Source organism: Cadophora gregata (genome assembly GCF_030347475.1).
Source record: "Cadophora gregata isolate MNR1 chromosome Unknown scaffold_42, whole genome shotgun sequence".
Lineage (NCBI taxonomy): Eukaryota > Fungi > Ascomycota > Leotiomycetes > Helotiales > Ploettnerulaceae > Cadophora > Cadophora gregata.
Window position 1 is genome coordinate 3,157 of NW_026695965.1, and position 14,414 is coordinate 17,570.

Genomic DNA, 14,414 nt, shown 5'->3' on the forward strand with positions numbered 1-14,414 from the left:
AAAGTCATTCTTGCAATAACTAAACAAATAAAAACAGGAGTACCCTATCTGGCTTCTACGTTTTGATCTAGTGGAGTTGTCGAAGCTTTGTGCTACGAACTTATCAAGAGTACTGGTGGAAAAATGAGCAAAGTCTATTTGACTGGATCAGGTTCTGAGGCAATGGAGGCTGCTATCAAGCTGGCTCGCCAATACTTTTATGATCAAGACAATAAAACTAGCCGTTTCAATTTCATAGCTCGTAGGGGTTCATACCACGGTAATACTATTGGAGCTTTGGGTATATCAGGACATGTTGATCGTAGAGCACCTTACATACCATTACTTATGAGAAATGTTCACCATATTTCTTCGTGTAATCCTTATAGACAGCGGTTAAAAGGTGAATCTGATGCAGCTTTCGTAGTGAGAAAAGCTGAGGAACTAGAGGCAAAATTTATAGAGTTAGGTCCGCATACTGTCATCGGATTCATAGCCGAGCCAATAGTGGGTGCCGCTCTAGGGTGTGTACCCTATGTTCCAGGTTATCTTGAAGCAATGCGAGAAGTTTGTCATAAACATGGGGCTCTTTTTATACTTGATGAAGTTATGTGTGGAATGGGTCGTACTGGCACTCTGCATGCATGGCAAGCAGAGGGTATTGTACCTGACATTCAAACGATGGGTAAAGGACTTGGTGCAGGGTATCAACCGATAGCTGCTTTAATGGTAAATGAAAAAATTATCAAGGTGCTAATTAAGGGTAGTGGACAGTTTATACATGGACAAACATACCAAGGTATGCCTATACAAGCTGCAGCTGCTCTTGAGGTTTTACGAATCATCAAGGAAAAAAATTTACTGGACAATATTAATAAACAGGGTGCTTATTTAGAAAGCCGATTAAAAGCTGCGCTGGCTGACCATCCTAATGTAGGAGACATTAGGGGTCGGGGTCTTTTCTGGGGTCTAGAATTTGTTAAAGATAAAAAAACCAAAGAGCCTTTCGAACGTAGATTTAACATTGCGAACAAAATATTAGATTTGGCAATATCATCCAAATTCAACATGACAGTTTATCCTGGTACAGGTACTGTCGATGGTGTACGTGGAGACCATATTATTATTGCTCCTTCATATATAATAAGGAAAAAGGATGTAGATCATATCGTAAATGTTATCTCAGCTGTTGTTAATATTGTTTTCGAACAAATTAACAATGATAGTAAATAGTGGTATAGGTTTATAAAGTTTTTATTTTAACAAAATACTTTGATTATTAATAAAAGTAATAATTAAATAATGCTAGAGGGAACCCCTTTGATTATGGTGTATTATGCTTTTACAAGATGAAATTTAATGAGTCTTTTTGGTTATATTATTAGCGTGATTACTACATGGATAATTTTAAATCTTAGTATAAATAATGATATAATTCTAGTTTTTAATTATTAAACATGTGCGTATAAAGACATCTTTTATTTAACCACCCAGATCTAACCTATACAAAATTTTATTGTTTGTTTTATTTAATTTTATTCGCTATTATTTTTAGATTAGCTTATAAAGTCTAATGTTTCTGGATGTATATATTATGTTGATTAATTCCGTATTAGTCTATATAATATATACAATAGGTATATGCGGTAAATGGTTTTACCTTTTGATCTTAGATCTTAAACCAGAGGTTCGATCCCTTCGTATTCCTATATTTTAGGGCATCGTTTGCTTTTTACGAAGCAAAACAAAAAACTATTATAACAAAAATTTTTATTTAAGATATTTAAATTAAATTCTATTAACATGGATATAATAGAAACTATATATGCTTCAAATTTTATATTATATTTTTAACAAGCAACTTAAACTTATAGATATTTTCTCTATAAAAAAAAAACATAAAAGGTGATACAAGCAGCAAAAATTATTGGAACAGGTTTAGCAACCACAGGCCTTATAGGTGCCGGTGTAGGTATTGGTGTAGTTTTCGGTGCATTAATATTAGGTGTTGCTAGAAATCCTTCTTTAAGAGGTCAATTGTTTTCTTACGCTATATTAGGTTTTGCATTTGCAGAAGCCACTGGTTTATTCGCTTTAATGATGGCTTTTTTATTATTATATGTTGCTTAAGTGCAATCATAATAATATTATATTATACAATTTATATGAATTCGTATATTATATTCATGTTATTAAATATAACATAAACTCTTATTAGCTTAATGGTAAAGCAGGATATTCCTAATATCTTGATCTAAGTTCAAGTCTTAGATAAGAATTTTATTATAAAGTTGCTTATTACAATTTTTATGAGGTAGCAAAACGAAACCTTATTAGTAATGGTCGAGTAATGTACATTCGAAAATAGTAAAATTAAGTTGTATTAGTAATGGTTGAGTAATGTAATTTCGAAAATAGTAAAAAATACATTATTAGACCATTACACTTAAAAAAAGATGAAAACAAAATTATATCTAATGGTACAAAATACAACGGCAACTTTTACATTAGCAAAATTTTGTGGAGCTATTTTAACTGTTACATTTATAGCGGCGATTAAATATTTAATTTCGGGTAGTTTTCATATAGAATATTGTGATTTTTTCAACAATATAGCTATAGGATTATTAGGTTGAACCTTTAACACAGGTATAATAGGTTTATTGTCGGAATATTTAGGTATAAAAGGTATTAATTTCAACTTAAAACAGTTTTTATTTGGCATGGATACTATGGATTTAGGTGAGAGATCTTCTGTCGAAGTTATTAAACCTAAGTTATACAATGCTATGGAAGTTGACTCAGATTCGGGTTCAGGTCTAAAGCCTGATAAAGGTAAAGGTGTAGATAGAGAATTACATCCCAATTACGATAGAAATAGGGGTGGAAGTTCTGGAATCTTTAGAAGTGATATAGGATCTATGGTATTTCCTATTTCTGTATACACACCTAATAAAACTATTGTTCCGCCTGGGTTTAACGTTCCTGGTGGTGAAGTACCTATACAGGATGAAATATGTAAACATATTGATTATAATTCACATATACTTAACCAATTTAAGAGAATGGATCTAAAAACAGCCGTAGAACATAAAAATTTATATTTAAAGTTTATACGAATTTTAGACAGAAAAATGGCTTACGCACAAAGTGTTTATATAAAAATACCTACAATACCTACGACGGAGTACGAATTTAATCTAAAGAATCAAATAGAGAGTGACCTAGAACGTTTCAACAGAGATAAAGTAAGGTCAGAAGCCAAAGCTACTCTGCTTAATTCTAGAATACAATTTCTAGAAGCTCAAATGAATAATAATAATAATAATAATTAGTTTGATGTTTTATAAATAACTTTAAATATTTATCTTGGTTAGTTTGTACAAAAATTTAGGTTTGTTGGTGTATATCTTATATACATAGTTAAGGATAGCAACTTATATATAATTTATACATCAGGGATATGCAGTAGATGGTTCTACGTTTTGATTGCAGATCTTAAATATGGGGTTTGATTCCTCCATATCCCTTATAATACTTATTTAAACCTGCTTTAAATTCATATTTTTACATTTACATGTGTTTTAGCTTACATATGCGTAAAATATTTACTTAGATTATTTACTATATTTATATATATAAATTATTTTATCTCTTATTAGCTCAATGGTAGAGCAGGATACTTCTAATATCTTGATCTAAGTTCAAGTCTTAGATAAGAATAGTTATACATAAAATATTAAATAATAATAGATAAATTGTAGTAAAGTATAAATATATTTATTAATATAAATATTCTTTATACTTAGTGAAAAATTTATTTTTAACCTTATGGTTTAATCTAATAAAATAATTTATTAATTATTTTATATAGATTAAATATAAAAAAGAAAAAAAAATGATTAATCAATGTTATATATACCAACTTTAATTTCCGTTCTAGAAGTATTACTAGTAACTGTGCCTGTCTTATTAACTGTAGCTTATGTAACCGTAGCCGAAAGAAAAACTATGGCTAGTATGCAAAGAAGATTAGGTCCTAATATAGTAGGGTACTATGGTTTATTACAAGCATTTGCTGATGCCTTAAAACTGCTACTAAAAGAGTATGTTTCACCTACACAAGCTAATTTAGGTTTATTTTTTCTTGGTCCTGTTATAACTTTAATATTTTCATTATTAGGTTATTTAGTTGTACCCTATGGGCCTGGTTTATCCTTAAGTGATTTCAATTTAGGTATACTTTATATGTTAGCTGTTTCTTCTCTATCGACGTATGGTATATTACTAGCAGGTTGAAGTGCTAACAGTAAGTATGCTTTTTTAGGTTCACTTAGAAGTACCGCACAATTAATTAGCTATGAATTAATATTAAGTTCAGCTATATTACTTGTTGTTATGTTAACAGGTAGTCTAAATCTTACTGTTAATATTGAAGCTCAAAGAGCTATATGATTTATAATACCTCTATTTCCTGTTTTTATAATATTCTTCATAGGATCTATAGCGGAAACTAACAGAGCACCCTTTGATTTAGCCGAAGCAGAATCAGAACTTGTTAGTGGATTTATGACAGAACACGCTGCTGTTGTATTCGTATTCTTTTTCTTAGCTGAATATGGTAGTATTGTTTTAATTTGTATATTAACTAGTATATTATTCTTAGGTGGTTATCTTTATGATTATTTACCTTTGTTTACATTAATGCAATATATAAATTTTGAATATTATATAAATAATTTACATAATGAAAGCTTATTCTCTGGTCCTTTAATAGAAGGATTATTATATGGTTTAACTTTAGGTGTAAAATCATGTACTATGATTTTTATTTTCATATGAGCTAGAGCCTCATTTCCTAGAATACGATTTGATCAATTAATGTCTTTTTGTTGAACTATATTGTTACCTATTGTTATTGCCTTTGTTATACTTGTACCCTGTATACTATATAGCTTTGAAATAATACCCAGTAATATTTCTTTATTGTAAAAAAATTTCATTAACTTTATGTTTTAATTAAATTAATAAAATCAATAAAAACTTTTAATAGGTATAATATATTTAAAATTTTATTTTAGCGCGGTTTACCTTATAGTTATATATGGTATTAGTAAAGATTAAATTTAATATTTAATCCTGAGGGAAATTTGTGTTTTTTTTTTTTTATAAATTATGTTACTTACACTTTTATTATTAATTCCTATACTGGGTGTATTTACTATATCCACAGGTATGTCTTACGAATTGTCTTTTTTAAACATTAATCGTATTAAAACAATAGCCTTAAGTACTTCTATCGTAAACCTTATAGTATCATTAATTATATTTATACTGTTTGACTTCAGTAGTAACCAGTTCCAGTTTGTACAAGAATATCATGAAATTAGTTCTTTTGATTTTTATTTAGGCTTAGATGGTTTGTCTATATATTTTGTTCTGTTGACAACTATTATCACACCAATTGCATTATTAAGTAATTGGAATTCTATAAATGAAAATGTGAGATCATTTGTAATAATAATTTTATTGTTAGAATCATTATTGTTAGCTGTATTTTTAGTATTAGATATATTATTATTTTATATTTTTTTCGAAAGTATATTACCACCGTTATTTATACTAATAGGTTTATTTGGATCAAGTAATAAAGTAAGGGCTAGTTTTTATCTATTTTTATACACTTTATTTGGTTCATTATTCTTATTATTATCTATATTAGCTATGTCTTCTATAATGGGTACAACAGATTTTGATGCTTTATACAAAACTAATTTTAATTATTCAACACAATTATTTTTATTTTATGGTATATTTATAGCATTCGCTGTAAAAACACCTACGATATTCTTAAATACTTGATTATTAAAAGCTCATGTAGAGTCACCCCTAAGTGGTAGTATAATATTAGCTGCTATTGTGCTTAAGCTAAGTTTATATGGTATTTTCAGATTAATATTACCTTTATTACCTAAAGCTTCTTTAGATTATACATATATTATATATCTTATCGGTGTTATTACTATTATATATGCTAGTTTTAGTACTTTAAGAACAATAGATATCAAAGAACTTATAGCTTATAGTTCTGTATCACACGCAGCTGTTTACCTTATCGGTGTATTTAGTAATACTATACAAGGTATAGAAGGTGGTATAGCTTTAGGTTTAGCACACGGTTTTGTTTCTAGTGGTTTATTTATTTGTGCTGGAGGTGTATTATATGATAGATCTGGAACTAGGTTAATTAGTTTCTACAGAGGTATTGCTCAGATAATGCCATTATTTTCTATCTTATTCTTCATTTTATCTTTAGGTAATTGTGGAGTTCCTCTTACTTTAAATTTTGTAGGTGAATTTATGTCTCTTTATGGTGTATTTGAAAGATTACCTTTACTAGGTGTATTTGCTAGTTCATCTATAGTGTTTTCTGCTGCATATACTATATATATGTTTAACAGAATAGCTTTTGGAGGATCTTTCAGTAAATTTTTCGAAGCTAACATAAGTGATGTTAATAAACGTGAATTTTTTATATTACTTACATTAGTGATATTTACAGTTGTATTGGGTGTATATCCTGCTCCAATTTTAGACGGTTTACATTACTCCGTTTCATCTTTAATATACAATAGTTAAATCTGAAGATTATATAAAAAAATCTTTAACATTAATGTTAAATAAAAACTATAAGTAGCTGTAAAAACCCACATAATATGCTAGGTTTATATTTTTCAAATATAGATATTTATTACTATTAAAATAATATAAACTATAAAGGGATTAGCTTAATGGTAGAGCAACCGTTTTACACACGGTAGGCTAGGTGTTCAAGTCACCTATTCCTTAATCTTTTATATATAGTAATATATGTAAAGGAAAATTTACATGTGTCAGAATAATCTTTATATTTAATTATATAATAATGTAAAAATAGATAACTATAACATTGAAAAATATAAAAAATATAATATGCCACAATTAGTTCCATTCTATTTTATAAATCAGGTAACATTTGCTTTTATATTACTTGTAATTATGATATACGTATTTTCTAAATTTATATTACCAAGATTTGTACGATTATTTATTACTAGAATATTTATAAGTAAATTATAATATTTATTATAATTTCTCTCTTTTCTGTTATGTTAAACGTCATATTTAACCCTTATAGGTTTATAAACAAATATAACGTTTAACATATAGATTCAAAGTACCTCGTAATTAAAAATTTAAGCATATATAAAAAGGTTATAATATAGGTTTAAAGTTATTCGCAATTAAAGTTTTAGTCTATAAAAAGGATTAAGTTAGAATATATCAATAAAAATAAAAAAGTAAACTAGCAAATGTCTAATTTAGCTTATACAACAATCACAAGTCCCTTAGATCAGTTTGAAATTAGGAACTTATTAAGTTTAGATGCCCCTATATTCGGTAATTTACATATATCATTAACTAATATAGGATTATATTTAACAATAGGTGCTTTCTTTGTATTAACATTGAATGTTTTAGCTACTAATTATAATAAAGTTGTAAGTAATAGTTGATCAATAAGTCAAGAAACCATTTATGCCACTATACATAGTATAGTAACAAACCAAATAAACCCTACTAAAGGACAAATATATTTCCCTTTTATCTATACTTTATTTATATTTATATTAGTAAATAATTTAATTGGTATGGTACCCTACAGTTTTGCCTCAACAAGTCATTTCATATTTACTTTTGCTCTTAGTTTTACTGTAGTGTTAGGTGCAACTATATTAGGTTTCCAAAAACACGGTTTAGAATTTTTTTCTTTATTAGTGCCTGCAGGTTGTCCTTTAGCATTATTACCTCTATTAGTATTAATAGAGTTTATATCATACTTATCTAGAAATGTTTCTTTAGGTCTTAGATTGGGTGCCAACATATTAAGTGGTCATATGTTATTAAACATTTTAGCAGGATTTACATATAACATTATGACTTCTGGATTTATTTTCTTCTTTTTAGGTTTAATACCTTTAGCATTTATAATAGCCTTTTCAGGTTTAGAATTAGGTATTGCCTTTATACAAGCTCAAGTATTTGTAGTTTTAACTAGTAGTTATATTAAAGATGCTTTAGATTTACATTAATCTATAGTAAATATATAAATTTTTTTTATACCTTTTACTGTGCTAAACTGTATAAATAATAAAGTATGTTTTTGTGATACTAATAGTACAAGTGCTATATTTAGTATAGTATAGGAAAGTCCGGTGCTTATTGAATGTCAACACCTAAAAATGAGTGTTGGGTAAAAACTTGAGTGTTAAATAGAAAATATTTAATATCTTTCTATAGTTCAAAAAACTATAGGTAAATGTATGTAAAACAAATAATAAAAAACAACGATATAAAATAACAACAATAAAAAAAAAATCAACATATCAAAAAAAAATATATACAGTAAAAGAATATTAATGAGAACGCAAGCTTGACATTAGGCCTTATTATAGACTAATAACTATAACAGGATCCGGCTTAAAATTATCCAAAAACAAAAAAAATATCTTAATAAAAAAAAAATTTTTTTTTATTAATTAAGTTAAGATGTATTAGTAATGGTATAGTAATGTACTTCTTAAATTAGTAAAAGTTTATATTTTCTATACCTATAAATTGAGTTTGATGATGGCTCTGAATGAACGCTGTCCAAGTGCTTGACACATGCTAATCGAACGTCTAATCTAATTAATGATTTTTTATCATCTATTTCATTAGAAGTGGTGTACAGGTGAGTATATAACATTTTGGCTGCCTTAAAGTAAGGTTTATAAATACCTTATAATCGCAATGAAAGGAACTAAACTTCCGCTTTAAGAGGACAATAAGTGTTTCGGATAGGTAGTAGTTAAAGTAATGGTTTAACTAGCTTAAAATTCCGTAGTCGAGGCTGAGAGGTCGATCGATCACATTGGGTCTGAAAAAACCCCAATACGTATAGTACAGCAGTGGGGAATCTTGGTCAATAGCCTAACGGCTGAACCAGCAACTTGGGGGAATGAATAGCTTCCGCTAGTTATTTTGGCTGTTTAATTAATTATATACAAAACTTCTGATTTTGTATATAAAAGATTATTCATTTTGATCTTTTTTTGCTGCCGTTGTGGGATCAATTAATTTACCACTCACCGCAAGGCGCGAGGAAGTAATACTTCAGTGGACAAAGTAATATCGATTTTATCGAATAAAGTTCTAGATAGGATACTGATTATGACAATTTCCTGTCTATATGTCTTGACCAAATTACGTGCCAGCAGTCGCGGTAATACGTAGAAGACTAGTGTTATTCATCTTTAGTAGGTTTAAAGGGTACCTAGACGGTATAATTAGTCTTTAATAGGAAACGGTTATACTAGAGTTATATATGAGAAGGTGAGTATTTGTGGAGTAGAGTTGAAATTTTTTAATACCATGAGGACTGGTAAAGGCGAAAGCAACCTTTTATCTAATAACTGACGTTGAGGGACGAAGGCTTGGGTCGCGAACAGGATTAGATACCCTAGTAGTCCAAGCAGATAATGATGAATGCCATAGGTTAGATAAAATTATTTAGTCTATAAATGAAAGTGTAAGCATTTCACCTCAAGAGTAATGTGGCAACGCAGGAACTGAAATCATTAGACCGTTTCTGAAACCAGTAGTGAAGTATGTTATTTAATTCGTAGTTACGCGAAAAACCTTACCACAACTTGAATATTATATTAAGGAAGTCTTATATTATAATAAGAAATATAGAATATATTACAAGCGTTGCACGGCTGTCTTCAGTTAATGTCGTGAGATATTGGTTAATTCCATTAAATTAACGGAAACCCTTGCTTTATTTGCGATTTAATCTAAATAAAGCAGTTCACCATCATATCGGATATGATAACAGGGACCAAGACAAGTCATCATGGCCTTAATGTTGTGGGCGATAGACGTGCCACATATTCCTATACAAAATGATGCGATAATGTGAATTGGAGCTAATCTAATAAAGTAGGATATAACAAGGATTGTAGTCTGAAATTCGACTGCATGAATAAGGAATTACTAGTAATCGTGAATCACCACGTCACGGTGAATTTTTTCTCAGATAGGTACTAACTACTCGTCAGGCGCCGAAAGAAGTGTGTGCAATAAGTTTGGTCTTCCATTTATTTTTACTCTAGTAAATTAGTTCTAGTTATTTTTATGGGAGATTTTCGTATGCGTGACTTTGATTGGTGTTAAGTCGAAATACGGTTCGTGTAGTGGAAATTGCACGGGATTGATTAATGTTAACAATGCATATATTTTATATATACTGTATAATATATACTTATAAACCAGCTCCTTTGGGTTATAAGTACTTATATTATACTAAGGAAGGTTCCGTTTGTTGGTATGACGGGTTGAGCTGTAAACTCAATAGCAATAAGCTGTCGAAGGTTCGAGTCCTTTTCTTCCTAATTATCTTAGGCCTTTATAGCTCAATGGTAGAGCGGAATACTGTTAATATTCCGATAGATGTTCAATTCATCTTAGGGGCTAGGCACTAAGAATACGTATGGCGTGTTGACTTAATGGTAAAGTTTTGTGTTTCGGCCACAAGTATATAAGTTCAAGTCTTATACACGTCTATATTCTTATTTAACTACTCTTTCCTCTTTCGTTAAAAATATTTTTAATAATGGTAGTTAAATTACTTTAATTAAACTTTAATTAAATATAGAGGTTTTTTTATTCCTTTTTTTATTCATGAATAGTCTATATATTTTAAATGAAACTTTCACTAATGGTTATAGATCAGAAATATTAGATATTATATCTATAGCAGCTATATTATGTGGAATATTAGTTATTATTAGTAAAAATCCTATTGTTTCTGTATTATTTTTAATAGGTTTATTTTTAAGTATAGCTAGTTACCTAATGGTATTAGGTTTAAATTTTATTGGTCTTTCTTACTTATTAGTATACGTCGGAGCAGTGTCAATTTTATTTTTATTTATTTTAATGTTAATTAATGTTAGAATAAGTGAACTATTAAGTAATACTAGTAATAGCATACCTTTAGCTATTTTTATTACTATAGTTTTCAACTATCTTTTATATCAAATATTGCCTTATAGTGTTGCTACTTTTAATAGTTATACTGTTTATTTAAACAATACTATAAATGATATTTGATCTCATAATTATAGTGATAGTTTAAATAAATTCTTTAAATTAAATGGTACTGAATTAGACAACGGTGAAATTTCATTTGTTACTAGTAAAATATGAGATGGTAATTTAGCCGAAACTAGCCATATCTCTAGTATAGGAAATATTATGTACACTAGTTATAGTATATGATTAATATTAACTTCTATTATACTATTGTTAGCAATGGTTGGTGCTATTGTTATTACAATAAAACAAAAAAATTAATCATAAATCATTTAAGGATTTAATAACTAACTAAATTGTTAGTTTTATTCTTACCTAAATATTTTTATTATATTTAATATATACTATTAGTATAATTTAAAGTATAATAAGGGTTAGTCTTCTAATTGGTAAGAAACTTTTTTGTCAAGAAAGCAAATGTCGGTTCGAACCCGACCTAGCCCGTAAAGATAATATAAACTATAAAGGGATTAGCTTAATGGTAGAGCAACCGTTTTACACACGGTAGGCTAGGTGTTCAAGTCACCTATTCCTTAATCCTTAATATATAGTAATATATATTACGCCAAAATTATATACCTCTGGTATGCATATATTAATATATCTCTCTTTTTTAATCAAAAAAAGTTTTATATATATTAAAACACATAATTATTTATAATAATAAATGTAAATGACTAATTTGACAAGAAGTAATTTCCAAGCTCATCCTTTTCATTTAGTATCACCGTCACCTTGACCTTTATATACTTGTATTGCATTATTAACATTAACAACTAGTGGTGTATTAACAATGCACGGTTTTAATAATGCAGAAACATTTTTATCTTTAGCTTTTGTAACACTTATTTCATCTATGTCATTATGATGAAGAGACGTTATAAGTGAAGGTACATATTTAGGTAACCATACATTAGCTGTACAAAGAGGGTTAAACATGGGTGTGGCTTTATTTATAGTTTCAGAAGCATTATTTTTCTTAGCTATTTTTTGAGCCTTTTTTCATAGTGCCTTATCACCTACTGTAGAATTAGGAGCTCAATGACCTCCTATGGGTATAGAAGCAATTAATCCATTTGAATTACCTTTACTTAACACTGTTATATTATTATCTTCTGGTGTTACAGTGACATATGCTCATCATTCTTTGATACAAGGTAATAGAAGTGGAGCTTTATATGGTTTAGTTGCTACTGTTATATTAGCAGTTATATTCACAGGTTTCCAAGGTGTAGAGTATACTGTTTCTTCTTTCACTATAAGTGATGGTGCTTTTGGGTCATGTTTTTATTTTGGTACTGGTTTTCATGGGCTTCATGTTATGATAGGTACAGCTTTTATTGCTGTCGGTTTGTGACGTGTTTTAGCATACCACTCAACAGAAAATCATCATTTAGGTCTTGAGTCTAGTATTTTATATTGACATTTTGTGGATGTGGTATGGCTATTCCTTTTTATTTCAATTTACTACTGGGGTTCGTAGATATATTATCTTACCTATTCTGTATTAATTAGCCTCTTTGTTCCATCTAGTTCTTCTAAGTAATAAAGATAATGTTTTTATTATATGTTTATTAGAAGCTTATGTTATATTAGATTTATAGATAAATAATATAAATTATTTTCTTTATATGTCTAAGCTATATTATAGTGTATATTGTACTAGATTTTGTACCTACGGTATCTTATTTTAAGCCTTAAGGCTTAAAATACCCTAAATTTAGATTTAAAAATCTAAAGAGATCTTAGTTTAACGGTAAAACACTAGTCTTTTAATCTTCGTTATATGGGTTCGAATCCCATAGGTCTTATATGTTTACAGATAAAAAATATGATTATTGTTTTGACAAAACTGGTAACAATAAATATACAAAAAAAAATAAACGGCCATAGGTTAATGGTAGACCTTTCGTCTTCCAAACGATTTGTGTCGATTCGAATTCGGCTGGCCGTATACTATAATTATAATTCAGCATATTAATATTATGCTGTATATGAAAGTTCTAATAGTTTTTATATTTTTTTTCCTGATTTGATGGGTTAATTAAAAATAAAAATAGGAAAAGTTGCTATGGGTAAAGCGAGATATTTGCTAAATATTGTGTTATGCACCTGGATGTTCGAATCATCTCTTTTCCGGTATTTTTATTAAGATGTTATTAATATGTAACAATAACATCTCTACTAATTATAAGAGCATAGTTTAATGGTAAAATTTGAAGCTTCAAACTTCACTTTCTCAGTTCAAATCTGAGTGCTCTTGCTTAGTGATATATAAATTTTATTTATATTATCCATTTTGCGTATTTTAACAATATATTTACAAATTACATTCATATATTAAATCAAGGTTCCTTAGCTTAATTGGTAAAGCGTATTCTTGATAAGGATGTGTTTAGAGTTCAAGTCTCTGAGGAATCATGAATATTACTTAATATTATTTAATAATATTAGATAATAGGCAATAAAAGAGAATTGACTGAGTGGTTTAAAGTGATAAGCTTGAAACTTATTTGATTTAATAGATCACATCCGTTCAAATCGGATATTCTCTGGAATTCTTCTTTTAAAGATAAATAAAACGGATTAGAGCCAGGTTGGTTAGGCGCCTCATTTGGGTTGAGGATCTGTTATGTTCGAATCATAATAATCCGAATACAATATCTTAATGAATGTAGGTTAATAAGGTTGTATTAGTAATGTGTAAGATATCTATAAGTAATTTCTATGCATTTATGCATAGGAAAGTATATAAAGAGACTATTAGGGATACCTAGCTATATATTAAAGAGAGTAAAGAAATTTAAAATGTGTATTGCGTGAAGAAATTGTAATATTAGTTGTTCTTTAATCCGGTGAAATATCTGGTAGTAAAATACACATGAACTCTTAGAGAAATTCAATAATAAACGAAGTGAATTGAAATATCTTAGTAACTTCAGGAAAAGAAATCAAACGAGATTCTATAATTAGTGTGAATGAAAGTAGAAGAGCCTTCAAATATAGGTCATAGACTAGAAGAATAATTCGAAGATATGGTAGATATATAATAAGTAAAATGGGCAAAACCTGTTTGAATGTAAAGGGGAACCTTCCTCTAAGGCTAAATATAATATATAAGCGATAGCGTAAAAGTACTATGAAGGAACGGTTTGAAATAGTAGTCTTATAAGCAGCTCGAGTAAAGTTTAAATAAAAAGTAAGAGCGTACCTTTTGCATAATGGGTCAGCGAGTTAATATTAGATGCGAGCAATAA

At 28.5% G+C, this 14,414-nt stretch overlaps 10 non-coding genes across 10 annotated transcripts; all 10 read left to right on the top strand.

The window, feature by feature from the left end:
• Nucleotides 1-2,187: 2,187 nt before the first annotated feature.
• ONS95_010762 lies at nt 2,188-2,258 on the top strand. The gene has a single exon. It is a non-coding gene; the product is annotated as a tRNA-Arg (tRNA).
• A 1,373-nt stretch (nt 2,259-3,631) lies between these two features.
• ONS95_010763 lies at nt 3,632-3,702 on the top strand. The gene has a single exon. It is a non-coding gene; the product is annotated as a tRNA-Arg (tRNA).
• Nucleotides 3,703-6,756: 3,054 nt separating this feature from the next.
• Nucleotides 6,757-6,828, top strand: ONS95_010764. The gene has a single exon. It is a non-coding gene; the product is annotated as a tRNA-Val (tRNA).
• Nucleotides 6,829-10,464: 3,636 nt separating this feature from the next.
• ONS95_010765 lies at nt 10,465-10,535 on the top strand. Its single transcript has one exon. It is a non-coding gene; the product is annotated as a tRNA-Asn (tRNA).
• Nucleotides 10,536-10,554: 19 nt separating this feature from the next.
• ONS95_010766 lies at nt 10,555-10,625 on the top strand. Its single transcript has one exon. It is a non-coding gene; the product is annotated as a tRNA-Arg (tRNA).
• A 903-nt stretch (nt 10,626-11,528) lies between these two features.
• Nucleotides 11,529-11,601, top strand: ONS95_010767. The gene has a single exon. It is a non-coding gene; the product is annotated as a tRNA-Asp (tRNA).
• Nucleotides 11,602-11,621: 20 nt separating this feature from the next.
• Nucleotides 11,622-11,693, top strand: ONS95_010768. Its single transcript has one exon. It is a non-coding gene; the product is annotated as a tRNA-Val (tRNA).
• Nucleotides 11,694-12,896: 1,203 nt separating this feature from the next.
• Nucleotides 12,897-12,968, top strand: ONS95_010769. Its single transcript has one exon. It is a non-coding gene; the product is annotated as a tRNA-Lys (tRNA).
• Nucleotides 12,969-13,040: 72 nt separating this feature from the next.
• On the top strand, nt 13,041-13,111 carry ONS95_010770. Its single transcript has one exon. It is a non-coding gene; the product is annotated as a tRNA-Gly (tRNA).
• Nucleotides 13,112-13,506: 395 nt separating this feature from the next.
• ONS95_010771 lies at nt 13,507-13,578 on the top strand. Its single transcript has one exon. It is a non-coding gene; the product is annotated as a tRNA-Ile (tRNA).
• The last annotated feature ends 836 nt before the right edge of the window (nt 13,579-14,414 follow it).